The 15,016-nt window shown below is 40.5% G+C and overlaps 1 long non-coding RNA gene across 1 annotated transcript; it reads left to right on the top strand.

Moving 5' to 3' along the window:
• Positions 1 to 717: 717 nt before the first annotated feature.
• LOC148133147 (uncharacterized) lies at positions 718 to 12,199 on the top strand. The gene is made up of 4 exons (XR_015747142.1): positions 718 to 873; positions 9,327 to 9,362; positions 10,334 to 10,391; positions 11,932 to 12,199. It is a non-coding gene; the product is annotated as an uncharacterized LOC148133147 (long non-coding RNA).
• Positions 12,200 to 15,016: the final 2,817 nt, after the last annotated feature.

The raw sequence follows: 15,016 nt of genomic DNA, 5'->3' as shown, positions 1-15,016 counted from the left end.
CCTTCCATTCCCCACCATCCAGTCAGAGCTGAAGAAGCTTCTTAGAAGGGAAGTGAAACGTCTTCTTAAAAAAAAACAAAAAACTAGAGAGTCCAGATAGATGCCTCTTGAAAAAAAGCACCTTTGGGACAACCACGACCTGGATGACTGAGAATCTCCACAGCCATAAATCGAAGGGTCTCATTGGTGGTGTCGAACTATAAAGGCAAAGGCAGCCCTAGAAAACAGAGAATGAGATCTGAAAGAGGGGAGGGGGATGACAAGACACGCTTCCAGATCTTCCTCCAGCAGGTCGATGACAGAAAGCACAATCCGTTTCCCTCAGGCTTTCAGAGGAAAGCTAAGGGTGGGAAGAGCAAGGAAAGGAACCCGCCGGGCGCATTCTCCCCCTTTGACGCTTCGCTGGGCGTTGGCCGCGCCTTGTGTTGCGCCGCCGACCGGTGGGAGGCGCTGTTCCGCAGCTCAGTCGGCTTCTGAGCTTGCAGCCCCAGCAGCAGCAGCAGCAGAAATAACGGATCATTTTGCTCCCAGGGGAGGAGCGAGGGAGGTGGTGCGCAAACTGGAGGCTGTCTGTGGAGCCGCCAGCCGAGATGCAACGCAAAGCCTGCGCGCGCATCCCGCATCGTTATTGACCGGCTTTCCTAATTTTTCTTTTAAAAAAGAAAAGAAAAAAAAAGCAGCAGTGCTTTCGGTTGTACAGAGCCGCCTCCAGGCAAAATTAAACGAGACCATGTTCCTTTTCCCAGAACAGCCGGGGGAACATTCTGACTTGAGATCGCAGATTTTGTTAATCAGGTTTTTGTTTAAGCCTGGGAGGCTGAGAAGCGATCGTGGGCTAAGTTTACATCGATAGGCGACTTCGGGAGTTGTGAGGTATGGCCTCTGTTGTGAAAAGACAAAATCGCTGGTAATGGCGAGGGGTGGGAGGAAAGGCTTAAGGCTGAGGTAAGTTAAGTTATAAGTAGGTCTGTACAAGAAGGAGAGTGGAAACAATCCCCCCCACCCAAACTTGGCTCCTCTTGATTTTATGTTATGATATGGGATCACCAGAAACCACCATGAAATAATAGATCGTGTCAGACACCATGGAGTATATCTACCTACCTACCTATCTATCCACACAACACAATTCTTGGAAGCAAAAATGTGGTGATGTAGAAGTCACTTGGCGTATGTATGTATGTATGTATGTATGTATGTATGTATGTATGTATGTATGTATCTTAGTTATCTCAAAGGTGCTTTTTAAAGAGGCAATTGACTTTCTGGTTTTTCTATGAAGATGTTTTGCTTCTCATCCAAGAACCTTCTTCAGCTTCTTGGATGAGAAGCTAAATGTCTTCAAAGGAAAAAAAAACAAAGAAAGTCTAGTTGCCTTTTGAAGAAAGCACCTTTGGGACAATCATGATCTGGATGACTGAGAATCTCCATAGACATTTAGCGATTTGACAGTTATGTTGTAACAATTGTCAACATAGTTATAGTTCTGTTTTTGGATCTACCATGATGCAAAAAAAAATGTGGATCTGGGGTTAGATCCTCTTGATTTACTTTATGTGGGATGCATATGAAATCACAACAAAATTATACATACTGTATATGTAAACAAGCAATGATAATCATAGTTCCAAAGGATTTTGGAAATGTAAATCCTGTACAATTCACATTTAGAATTTATCATCTTGGAGTAAGCCAACACAATTCTTGGAAGCAAAAATGTGGTGATGTAGAAATCACGGCATGAAATTCAGAGGAAATCATAAATCACCTATTTTATCCGTCAGCACATGGTAATCTAGTTTTTTGAGTTTCAAAAATACATGGATGTGAGGCCCATATCCCTATGGTCTACCCATGTTATTTGCACTATATTAAAGTCAGAAATCTCCAGATCTTGCTACAGAAATCTTCTGATTTTGATGGCTGGTTATAGGCAAAAGATTAGAATCTTATGTTTTGACAATGATCTCAGCTGGATTTTGAGTAAAAATTATATAGATTAATGCTTTGGATCTAAGCTTATGCATCACAATAGGGTCAAAAACTGCAATGGTTCATTAGACCCAAATGTATTCAGTGACTTGGCAGTATATTCATGTATAAAACTAAAAACTATGTAAAATCAAGCTTGGAGCCCCATTTTTGCATCCTGCTGGGACCAAAAAATTAGGTTGCAATGGAATGCAGACAGAATTGCTATGATCTGATGATTGGATGGGAATCCTATGAAAAAAAAACCTGTGAAATTAAGAGGATCAAACCTCACATCCATATTTTGAACATATTTTGACAGCGGTGGCTTATTGTATGCAAATACAATCTGTGATTTAACAGGTTTCATATGGCTCTCATGTAAACATATGATATGAAGATGATCCTTGCCTCACATCCGTGCTTTTGTACCATAGCAGAACTAAAAAGCTGTTAGATCCACGATTGTTAAGGTGGGCTGTGGACTAACAGATACAATCTTATCAACTAGATATTTGATAAGTGGTTTTATAAGTATCTAATGCAAATATTCCATAAAATCCGGTTATGATTTTGATGTCAAGAGTGGACTTGTATCCTTTTCACCTAGAAATGCTATTAAAGAAGAAGGAGACATGAAGAAGAGCCACAGATTAGAGAATGGTCCGATAAGAAGCAATTGTATCTGCAAAATATCTATGGTCATCCAGGTCATGGTTGTCCCAAAGGTGCTTTTTTTCAAAAAGCAACTGGACTTTCTGGTCTTTCCCTGAAAACATTGCCTCTCATCCAAGAAGCTTCTTCAGCTGAGATGAGAGACAAGACATCTTCAGGGAAAGACCAAAAAGTCCAGTTGCCTCTTGAAAAAAAAAAAAAAAAACACCTTTGGGAAAATTGTGTCTGCAGGAGCAATAAAGGCAGGGTAGGCATCTCAGAAGGGACCCTCCCTAGTTTCTTAGATTGTAAAGGCGAGGGGGGAGAGACGTATATTCAGACCAGTGGTGGGTTTCAATTTTTTTCACCACTGGTTCTGTGGGCGTGGCTTGGTGGGCGCGCTTTGCACGTGCACAGAGGGTTTCCTACTAACCTGCAATCCTGCACTCTCCCTGTGTCTTCAGGTCAGTATAGAGCTGGGGTGGATGAGAGGGCCCAGCAGCTGATCATTGGAGCAAACTGGCTCACTCACAGATTGTCGTTGGAACTACCGGTTCAGTCGAACTGGGCTGAATCGGTAGAATACCACCACTGATTCAGACCTGTAAGATTCTGTTAATGTAACTTAAAATAAAGTAGTACTTCTGGGCGTGTTTCTTGTCTGCGCTGTCTCACAAAGCTGACAATAACTAATTCATAAATGTCAGTGGAAGACATAATGCCTTTAGCAAACAAAATAATGACAGTGTCTGAAAATTAAAAGTCACAGCAGAATCACACAATCTCCACAAAATGCATGCAAGGTTGATACAGAGAATGGTTATGGTTGTATGTTATGTCCCACCTTCTAAAATAAACAGTTAAGGCTGAAAGCAGCAGTCCTTGTAAAGAAAGGCAGCAAACAGGAAAATGTTATGTCCCACCTTTTAAAGTAAACAGATAAGGCTGAAAGCAACAGTCCTTGTAAAGAAAGGCAGCAAACAGGAATTTTCACAGATAGCTCCAATAAGTAAAAGTTCCAACGAACTAAATCCAAGACTCAACAAGATTCTTCAGATCAAAATCCTTCACAAAATAATTCCAATAAGTAGAAGTTCCAACGAATTAAATCCAAATCCCAACAAGATATTTCAGATCAAAATCCTCCAAACTGTGCTCTTCAGTTCTCTCTTGCAAATAGACACTTTGTTCCGGACAAAGTGCAAAGTCATATCTCTCCCTTTATAGAGTAACTAATTAGTCTAATTGCTGGTCTGCTCTCCTACTGTATCCTCGTTGGTTCCTCCTTGTCAGGAGACGTCTTGTCCTGACATCTACCCAGCAATCATCCAAATTATCATCTTCTTCACCTGAAGATAACATTTGTTCCTCATTATCACCGTTCCCGGCTGACCACCTAATTGAAGGGTGGAGGAGTTTGAAGGTTCAAGCCGATCTTGCAAATCAAATGCATTCATCTCCTCCTCATCGTTAGAACTTGCTGATTCATATAAGTCCTCCTCGCTGGAGCTGTCATTCAAAAAACCTGTAGCAGATGCCGGAATCACAACACTATCCTCACCGCAGGGCCCTTCCCCCGGGTCTGGCGATCCGGATGCGGTTTCAAGGGAAGCGTGCATGAAAGTCTCGAAGCAGATCCGAAGCATGAAGTGTAGACGCATCCGTCCAGGAACAAACCTCCGAGTCATCTACCCTCCTCCTGACCAAATACTGGAAGTGACCTTTGAGCCAACGGGAATCAAGGACGTCGACCACCGTATCGCCAACAGCAGGCTCCTCAGAAGGCAATGATAACGGACCCGGTTCAGCAGAATCACGTAATCGACAAACAGAAGAATCAGGAATCAAAAGAGATCGATGAAAGACGGGGTGAATACGCATGGATCGTGGCAAAGTGAGGCGGTATGCCACGGGATTAATAACTGCCTCAATCGGGAACGGACCAATAAACCGATGATCAAGTTTTCTAATAGGGCGATCGACCTTCAGATGTTTTGTAGATAGCCACACTTTATCACCCACAACTAACGGAGGTGTATCTCGACGGGACCGATCTGCAAACCGCTTATAATCTTCTTTTGCCTTGTTCAATTGTTGTATCAGTAGACGGCGAACTGCGTGTAGTTCTTCCAAAAACTCTCGGGTCTCAGGAACCGGGAATCCATCATAGTTAATGGGAAGAAACGCGGATGATAACCCATATTTGCAAAAATGGCGTGACACGGGTGGAGGTATGCTGCGAGAGTTGTTAAACGCGAATTCTGCTAACGGGAGGTATTTCACCCAATCGCTTTGTCGCAAATTAACAAAACATCTCAAATATTGAGTAAGAATCCCAATCACCTTCTCCGTCCCGCCATCAGTTTCCGGATGGTGCGCTGACGCTAAACATACTTTCACTTGCAAAGCCGCCATTAACTGTTTCCAAAATTCTGCCGTAAACTGGACCCCACGATCAGAAACCACTCTATCAGGCAGTCCATGTAGACGGAAGATATGTTGCAAAAATAACTGAGCCAGTGCGGGACGATGGTAATTTCCGACAGGGAATGAAATGGGCCATTTTAGTCAACATATCCACTACCACAAGCACTGTTGTGAACCCCGATGAAGACGGTAAATGTGTCAGAAAGTCCATAGAGATCGCTCCCATGGTCTACTTGGAGTCGGCAAGGGTTGCAAAAGTCCAGGAGGTGCACCGGATGCTGCTTTCGCTTGCCTACATTGAACGCAAGAAGCGACGTAAGAAGACACATCATGACGAACTCGAGGCCACCAAAAAGTCCGAGTGACCAAATGCAAGGTCTTGTGTAATCCAAAATGACCAGCGGCTGGGTTATCATGACATTGTGTCATGATGAGAGCCCTCAACGGTCTGGTAGGCACATATAATAAACCCCGATATCGAAGCAGATCGTCTTCAAAAGACCATGGAGAAGTTGGGCCAATGTCCTCCCGTCTCTGCTGCGTCCACACATCCAAACGTTGCGCCTCTCGTAGTTGGGCCCGTAAATCTACCGGTTCCTGCAGTACGGCTAGAGATTCCGGTGGTAACACTGTCCGTAAAGGAAGAGGATCTTCGCATAAGTATACTCCGGTTTCCGAGATAATGCATCCGCCCTCCGGTTCTGACCACTTGGAACGTAAGTAACCGAGAAATTAAATCTGGCAAAAATAACGACCAACGAATCTGCCTTTGATTCAATTTCCTAGCCGTGGTCAAATGTTCCAGGTTCCTATGATCTGTCCGAACCTCCACCTTGTGTCGAGCTCCCTCCAAATGATGTCTCCAAGTCTCAAAAGCAACCTTAATAGCTAACAACTCTTTTTCCCAAATTGTATAGTTGCGTGCTCCAAGCTGTAAGCTTCCTAGAATAATAAGCGCAAGGAAACAAAAGAGCGCCATCCTCCGAAGCTTGTAACAGCACTGCTCCGATAGCGACATTAGAAGCATCTGTCTCGACCACAAATGGGCGATCCGGATCAGGATGCTTCAATATGGGTTCAGTTATAAATGCTTTTTCAAAGTGTCAAAAGCCTGTTGTTGTGGAGGCCCCCACACAAATGGAACCTTCTTACAAAGAAGTTGGGTTATGGGATCCATTATCTTCGCAAAACCTGGAATGAAAGTCCGATAATAGTTGGCAAATCCTAAAAGTCGTTGCACATCTTTAACCCGACGAGGAGCTTCCCAACTACACAACGCCTCAACCTTTTTGGGGTCCATAGCAATGCCCACAGGAGAAATAATGTGTCCCAAGAATTCGATAGATGACTGAAAAAGAAACATTTTTCTAATTTAGCATAAAGTTTATGTTCCCGAAGACGCTGAAGCACTTGACGCACCTGCTGAAGATGTTGCTCTTTAGATTTTGAATAAATCAAATGTCGTCCAAATATATGACAACAAACTTATCCAACATGTCTCGAAAGATATCGCTCATTAAATGTTGAAATACAGCAGGAGCGTTGGTCAAACCAAATGGCATAACGGTGTACTCGAAATGACCATAACGAGTGCCAAAGCCGTCTTCCACTCATCTCCCTTACGCATCCGAACCAAATTGTAAGCTCCACGTAAGTCAAGTTTCGTGGAAAATTGTAGCTTCCGTAACCGCTCCAACAATTCGGAGATGAGCGGTAAAGGATAGCTATTTCTCACAGTGATAGCATTTAGCGCCTATAGTCACAACAAAGACGAAGTTCTCCCGACTTCTTCACAAAGAGAACGGGTGCTGAAAGAGGGGATGACGAAGGCCGAATAAATCCCCGAGCTAGATTTTTATTCAAAAATTCTCAAGTGCAACTAGTTCAGGCTCAGACAAAGAATACAACCTCCCTTTGGTAATGGAGCGTCCGGTATCAAATCCACGGGACAGTCATAAACACGATGTGGTGGTAATTGATCTGCCTCCTGTTCACTGAAAACATCGGGAACCGACAGCTCTGAAGGAATCGAGGCAGCAGAAGCGACAATATGTTGGCCTGCGCAGACATGTCTCAGGTGGTCCACACATTGCAAGCTTGGAAAAGAAACAGCGTTCTGCGCCCAAGCCACCAACGGATCGTGGTAGACGCAGCCAGGATACTCCGAGCACCAAAGGAAGATGGAGGTTCAAGTGATATAAAAACTTATCGCTCCTCGTGATCCCCAACACGCATACGCAGTGGTTGGGTGGCAAGCGAATAGGTCCCGACTTGAGTTCGCGCCCATCTACGGTTTCCACCTGCATGGGGGATTCACAGGCACTAAAGGAACTTTGAAATGTTTTACAAAATCATAATCCATAAAGCTAGTCGTAGCCCCTGAATCCACCAGTGCCACGGCAGGGATTCCCTCCTTCCGAGATTGCAAGAATATGCGAGTGTCCAAAAGTAAATGTCGAGGAGGGCCAGAATTAACTTCAGCAATTTGAGATGAAAGTGAATACTGTGCCCGACCTAGGGTTTCCCTGAGGTCGGGCCTACCCCGCTTCCCGACGGACCAGCAATGGGTTTTGATACAGGTCCACGAGTCCCCTTCCGAGTGCAGGAATTTGCAAAATGTCCCGAACCCCGCAATAAAGGCACAAACCTTCCTGAAATCTTCTCGATCGCTCCTGAACTGTTAAACGAGGGCGGAGGCGCCTATCTCCATCGGCTCCTCTGCTGGAATTCTGGATTGGAAAACCCTCATAGACGGGTGCGTGAACGAGGAAACACAGGTGGCTCTGCAACGGTCCGTTTACACCCACGATGTTGTAGGCGAGCTTCAACACGTAAGCATTGAGTAATCAATGTGTCCAAAGTTGAAGCACGCTCTGCATGAATTAGTTCATCCTTGATAATGTCGGACAAACCCTCTTGGAATGCTGCCATGTGAGCTGGTTCATTCCAGGTGGAGTCCATACACAACAAGCGAAATTCTGCAACGTATTCTTGCAATGAGTGTTTACCTTGAATAATATCCCTCAATTTTCTGTCCACAGTTTGAGATTTAATTGGATTCTCAAACATAACGCTCATCTGTTGAATAAACCCCTGAAATCGTCCAGTAATGGACTATCTTGTACTAATAAGGAGTAGCCCATTTGGCAGCCTGCCCGGTTAACAAACTAATAATAAAGCCAATTTTAACTCGATCGGTTGGAAAATCCTCCGGCCTCACAGAAAATACAATTGGCACTGACCCAAAAATGTTGAAAACATGTCCGTTTGCCCAGAAAATTTATCTGGCATAGCTATCGGAATTTTTCTCACAGGGGGTGCAGGGGGAACTCCAGCTGCAGCTGAAACAGTTTGAGAATTGGCAACGAACGATAATAATTGTGTTACCTGATTTTGAAGGGATACGTTGCTCTGGAGTAATTGATTTATTTGCATCTGTTGCTGCTCCACCAATTGTTGCATTTGAGTTGAATCCATCGTTGCAAAGATGGTCTGTTAGGTCCGGAACAAAAATGTTATGTCCCACCTTCTAAAATAAACAGTTAAGGCTGAAAGCAGCAGTCCTTGTAAAGAAAGGCAGCAAACAGGAAAATGTTATGTCCCACCTTTTAAAGTAAACAGATAAGGCTGAAAGCAACAGTCCTTGTAAAGAAAGGCAGCAAACAGGAATTTTCACAGATAGCTCCAATAAGTAAAAGTTCCAACGAACTAAATCCAAGACTCAACAAGATTCTTCAGATCAAAATCCTTCACAAAATAATTCCAATAAGTAGAAGTTCCAACGAATTAAATCCAAATCCCAACAAGATATTTCAGATCAAAATCCTCCAAACTGTGCTCTTCAGTTCTCTCTTGTAAATAGACACTTTGTTCCGGACAAAGTGCAAAGTCATATCTCTCCCTTTATAGAGTAACTAATTAGTCTAATTGCTGGTCTGCTCTCCTACTGTATCCTCGTTGGTTCCTCCTTGTCAGGAGACGCCTTGTCCTGACATCTACCCAGCAATCATCCAAATTATCATCTTCTTCACCTGAAGATAACATTTGTTCCTCATTATCACCCGCTCCCGGCTGACCACCCAATTGAAGGGTGGAGGAGTTTGAAGGTTCAAGCCGATCTTGCAAATCAAATGCATTCATCTCCTCCTCATCGTTAGAACTTGCTGATTCATATAAGTCCTCCTCGCTGGAGCTGTCATTCAAAAACCTGTAGCAGATGCCGGAATCACAACAGTTGTATAACATGTTCTTTCTGTTACCACCCATTTTTCTAGATTAAGGAACAGCTCCCATACCAGCTTCTGAGGGAGGTAAGTTCCTACTTGCTTATTAACAAGGTATTTTGTTGATGGCAATGATAACAGCAACAGTATTAGAAGAGGTTCAGGAGAAAACAGTGAATTGTTGCCACCAATGTGGGGCAACATTTATGCCTGTTCTGTGTGAAAATTTTGTTGGTGAGTGAGTGCAGAACAAGAGTAGGGTCCACTTTGAATAACAGTAAAAATCTTTCTCCTTCCAAATTGCTAACTATACTTTCTGTTACAGTATTTTTTCCATAAGGATGAATAAAATTAGGGAAGAAGAAAATGTAATCTCCAATGATATTTTAAATACCTTTATATATATTTTTAAAAAGTGGGTTTTTAAATGAGCATATTAAACTCTTATACAGATAAAATAACATTTGAATATTATTGCACTAGTATGAACATAGTAAAGAAGGTAATAGGACAATACAGTACAAGCCAAACTTAATCGATGTTGGTGTTTCTCAACCTTGCTGCCTGGGGAATTCTGGAATTTGAGATCCATGTATCATAATGTTCTAAAGGTTGAGAAATACTGTTCTAAATGAGATAAGAACACTCCCATTGCTGCTTTTTGTCCCAGCTCCAGTGCTTTCAATATGCAACAACCGAAAATTATATTGTGAATGCCAAGTTTTTTCTGGTACAGTGATAAAGCAGTGGAGTAAGTGCTAAGAATTCTTTTTGCTCTCTCTCCAAAAATCACTGTACCAATTTCTGACTGATAACAAATATTTCTCTCAATATTTGGGAAATGGTTTTGGTGATGCTAAGTGAATAATTTTATCTTGTTATTGTCCGCATTAAAGTGAGAACTTTTAGCAGGTGCACAGATGAGATAATTTCAGCAACTTGGACTCAAAATTTAACAATGTGCTTGACTCTTAGTTCTTGCATTTATGCAGTTTTCTCAATAATGGAAATAATTTGCCATTGCATTTTTTCAGAAATGTTTTGGTTTCCCATTCTAGCCAACATCTCTAGGAATTCTCAGATCTACCAGCGCCAGTGTCACATCCATTTATTTAGGTAGGTACTATCCTAATTCACAAAGTAAAGTTAATAAAAAAGGATATAATCCTGCAAGATTACCAAATATCACACAAGATTTCACCAATGTAGCTTTATGGCATGTGATTTCTGGAGGAGACCATCCATATACCATGAGATTTAATCATTTTGAAAGGGTCTCTGGTCCATTACACAAAATTATGCAATAAAGCCTAAATCCCGAAAAGCCAACTAAACTCTGCAATTGAGTTACACACAATTCTTCCACTGCTATAGTATCAACTCCATTATACAGGTAGTCCTTGCTTTATGACAATAATTGAGCCTGGAATTATGGTGGTAAGTCATGGTGGCCATTAAGCGGGTTACCATATGACCGTGACGATTTTATTATTAGAGCCTTGGTGGTGCAGTGTGAGTGCTGTACTGCAGGCCACTTCTGCCGACTATCGGCTGTTCAAATCCCACCAGGCTCAAGGTTGACTCAGTCTTCCATCCTTCCGAGGTGGGTAAAATGAGGACCCAGGTTGTTGAGGGCAAGAGGCTGACTCTATAAAACCGCTTAGAGTGGGCTGTAAGGCACTATAAAGCGGTGTATAAGTCTAAGTGCTATTGCTATAATCCTTTTTATAGCGTTTGTTAAGTGAATGCCATAATTGTTAAACAAATGCCATGGAACAACAAATCTGTTTTCTTCAGTGGGCTTTTTTTTTTTTTTTTTTGTTGCCAGAAACTGATAGTAAAGGCCATCAACTGAGAAAAAAGCTGGAAATTAAGATTGTGACCCTGGGATGCTGCATACAGCCATAAACGCGAACCAGTTTCTAAGCAACCAAAATGTAATTCATTTATGGAGTGCACAGAAGTAAAGTATGATAAATGAGTATTTCTAAGGATTCATTCATTCACTGATGGTTATCGCTGATCAATAAAATCATTCAGAGCCTTAATGTTAGAGAACTATCGTATCATTTCTACCACTTTGATATAGAGCCTGAACTACCTGCCCTTTTGAAAAAGTTCTGTGAATAGCCCTTAAATCGAAAACCTTGCAGCACGAACTCAGAAAGCTAACTCCCCCTCCCATCCTTAAACTGGTTTAAGAAACAGTGATAGGAAAAAGTAGCAAAAATGGCTATCTATTGCCACTCAGTGTCCTCATGTTGTATTACATGCATTTGTTTTTGTTAACTCAAGAGATATCTAATTTATATATAGATATATATCAAAGCAGATGTGGGAGATTAATTCTGCTTTGGTCCTTTTCTTATCCATACCCTTTTTTCCTATTCAAATTATTCTATGCAGCTAAATTAATTAGGCTTAGCAAATCAAGCAAAATTGAATTTGAGTAGTTGATTCAGCTCAGGAGATATATTTAAATAAATATATTTATTTTGGCTTATAGAACACTTAAATCTCGAGCAATTTACGTTCCTAATTTTATAAAAAGTTTAGAGCCATAAATAAAATGAACAGTAGTAATTTTGTTTCACTGTACTTCACCAAGGAACTACAGCTCCATACTCACATAAGCCATCGCTGTGTTTTATTGCAGGAGGATATCCAATCACATCAGTTGCCCAAGGCTTTCTGGTCTTAATGGATTTCCTAAGTCCCAACAAGGTTGGTTTGATCTCTGGAGGATTAATATTCCAAAAGGGAGCAGCAGTGAGAAAAGCCCACTTGTGTGATTCATGATGATTGCATTCCCTCAGATGGATGTGGAATATCAATTCAGTTTGGCTATTGGTTGTTCAGTTTCCTGTTTCTGAATCAATTTGAATTATCCTAGTCTAACCCAGCAGTGGCTACAGCAAACCCCAATGATATGCATTCAATATGCATTCAATAGTAATAAACTGAAACTTAAAAATTTACATGTATTGTTAAGATAATATTCTTTCATTTCTGCAATATAAAGATATTTTAAACAATCAAACAACAAAAAATAATTTGAGTATACTTCTGGAAATTCAAAATACTTTCTTTCCATCTTTATAAAATAATTATCTTAGTCGTTTCTTAGTTTGATAGAGACAAAGGGTTTCATGGAATGTCAGGTTCCATATTTTTGAGTATAGTTCAACATCACATTTATATTTTAAGTATTTTCCCCCAAAGCTGTGTTAACATATACGATAATTGAGACCAGAAAATGGCTGGAAGAGAACACAGCCAAATTATGTGAGTCAAAGAACTGTCAAATTTCTTGCAATGTGAACCTAAAAATCTGTTATCCATCCTTAAATATTCTTTGGAGAACCTTTTAAAATGAAACAAAATTTTCTAAAGAATTCATCCCTGAACATAGCATGCCGGGTTCCGGTTTGCAGGGCTTCGGCGACAGGCAGGAATCCGCGATCGTGCACGGTTTCTGCCTGGGCTCGCCGCTGGAGCGCCCCGAGCCAGCTGGCTTCGGGGCTAAGCCACCCCGTAGAGGTGGTGAAGACGGGGGAGCACCAGCAGGGTTGAGGGGAGCCGTACCTCTCCTCCTCAGCTGGCCAAATTCCCTTTCCCGAAGGCGGTAAGAGCGGTGGTATGAAATGGCCGCCTCAAAGAAGCACTCAGCTGGAAAAGAAAGTGCAGGAGGAAGTTAAGAAGTGAAAGTTTTGATTGACCGGGACAAGAAGCAACAACTAAGGTATCCTGGAATTTAAATTTTACAAAAGATACATCGCTCCCAAAGAAGACTCGGAAGCAGCGAATGAAAGTGAAAAGGGAAAGTTTTTTTTTCACTCTCCTTCCTTACGTTGACAGCAAAGAGAGCTGAATGAGAAATTGGGAAAACCCGCTTTGGCACCAATAGGTAATTAAACTGGAAATATAATTAAATGCCAAGGGGACAATAAAGATTTCTGAACACTAAAAAATCTTTTTTTTTTTTTTGCTGTAAGTGGGAAGGGAGAGGAAAAGACTGCGCAACAAGAAGAAAAGACTGCGCAACAAGAAGATTGGGACAAAGATTGGGACAAAGAAGAAGCCATCTTTAATGAACAAGTAACTTTAGGGAAGAAAGGGGAAAGGGGGAGGAAAGAGAATGGAGAATTTAAGACTTAAAAAAACAGCCAAAAAAGAGAAAAATAATGTGAAAAGTGGATATAATGTTGGAAAACAACAGAAAAGGGGAATACAGAAGAGAGAAATGAAGGTGGAGAGACAAGGGGGTAAAAGGGGGAGAGAGAAGAAAGGGAAGAAGGAAGGGAAGAGAAGTTACAAAGGTTTGGAGCAAGATGTAAAGAAACAGGACTTATTCAGAGATAATGGGTGAAAATTAAACTGAAAAAGGGATTCTGTAAAGGTACATAAGATTGTATTGTTATATTTGTATTAGAAATAAAGTTAGAAAATTGGAAACAACATATGATTAAAAAGTGGGATAAAATAGTCAGTGTAATTCAGTGAAACTTTTGTGAACAAAAGAAATGAAATAAATGAGAGAATTGAATTAGGAAGGAATGGGAACATTTTAATTACTCAATGTTTTATAAAATATAAGTGAAGTGGGGGGGAAGTAATTATGGAAAGTTGATAAGTGTTCCCATAGAAGTATATTTATTTGAAAAGTAATGTGTAAAATGTTTAAGATTTAAATGAATATTAATATTAATGATAGAATTGAATTGGTATGGATTGTATGTTTTAATTATATATTTTATATATAATTTTTTCTTTTTTTAAAATACAGTGTGTAGTTTTAGAATGTACCAAGCAGAATCCGAATGGAAGTTATGTATTATATTAAGTGTTATAAATTTAGGGAAAGAGATAAAGCGTCATACTCCAATCAGTGTACAGGAGAAATTTTGTTTAATGAGAAAAGATAATAGACAGCTGAAACAGGACAGACAAAGAATATAAGTATAATGATCTGAATTGAGATGAAATAAATAAAATAAAATTAAGAAAGTTAAAAGAGGGGAGAAACTATATAGAGAATGTAGAATGGTAATAAGATATGGAATGGTATATAAAAATGAGCATGAACTTGAATTTGTGTCTGTACGAAGAGATGTAACCCGGGATCAAGCTGCTTTCAAAAAGATGTTTTATGTTTTTATGTTTTATGTTTTGTTTGTTTAGGTTTTTCTTTAAAAATCAATAAAATTTTCAGAAAAAAAAAAAAATTCATCCCTAAGTCATAAAAATGTATTTAATATTTCTTAAAAAGTTGGGGCCATTGATTTTCCATGATTGGATATTCCAGAATCTTATTCCATTGGTCATGTATTAATCTTCATCATATTAAATTGTGATGATCGCTCATTCATTCATTCATTCATTCAATTTCTACAGCTACCCAACTCTATCAAGTGACTTTGGGTGGCTTAAAATTCTAAAATGATTCCTTATTTATAACAACATAGTGATAAAAGATGAAGTTAGATCAGCACTCCACTCATTACCATTTCACAAGGCTAAAGGAATTGTGAAATATAGGTAGTCCTTGATTTATGACAACTGAGCCCAAAATTTCTATTCTTAAGTGAGGCATTTGTTAAGTTTTGTGAGTTTTGCCCCATTTTATGACCTCTGTTGCCACAGTTGTTAAGTGAATCTCTGCAGTTGATAAGTTAGTAACCCCATTGTTAAGTGAATCTGACTTTGCTGGTGAGAAGATCACAAAAGCAACGATCATAAAT

The sequence above is a fragment of the Notechis scutatus genome, chromosome 1 (genome assembly GCF_049901735.1).
Source record: "Notechis scutatus isolate UNSWTSFEM ecotype Mainland chromosome 1, rNotScu1.2, whole genome shotgun sequence".
In the NCBI taxonomy this organism is placed as follows: Eukaryota; Metazoa; Chordata; class Lepidosauria; order Squamata; family Elapidae; genus Notechis; species Notechis scutatus.
Note: the sequence above shows the minus strand (reverse complement) of the source record. Positions and strands in the feature narration are given on the sequence as shown.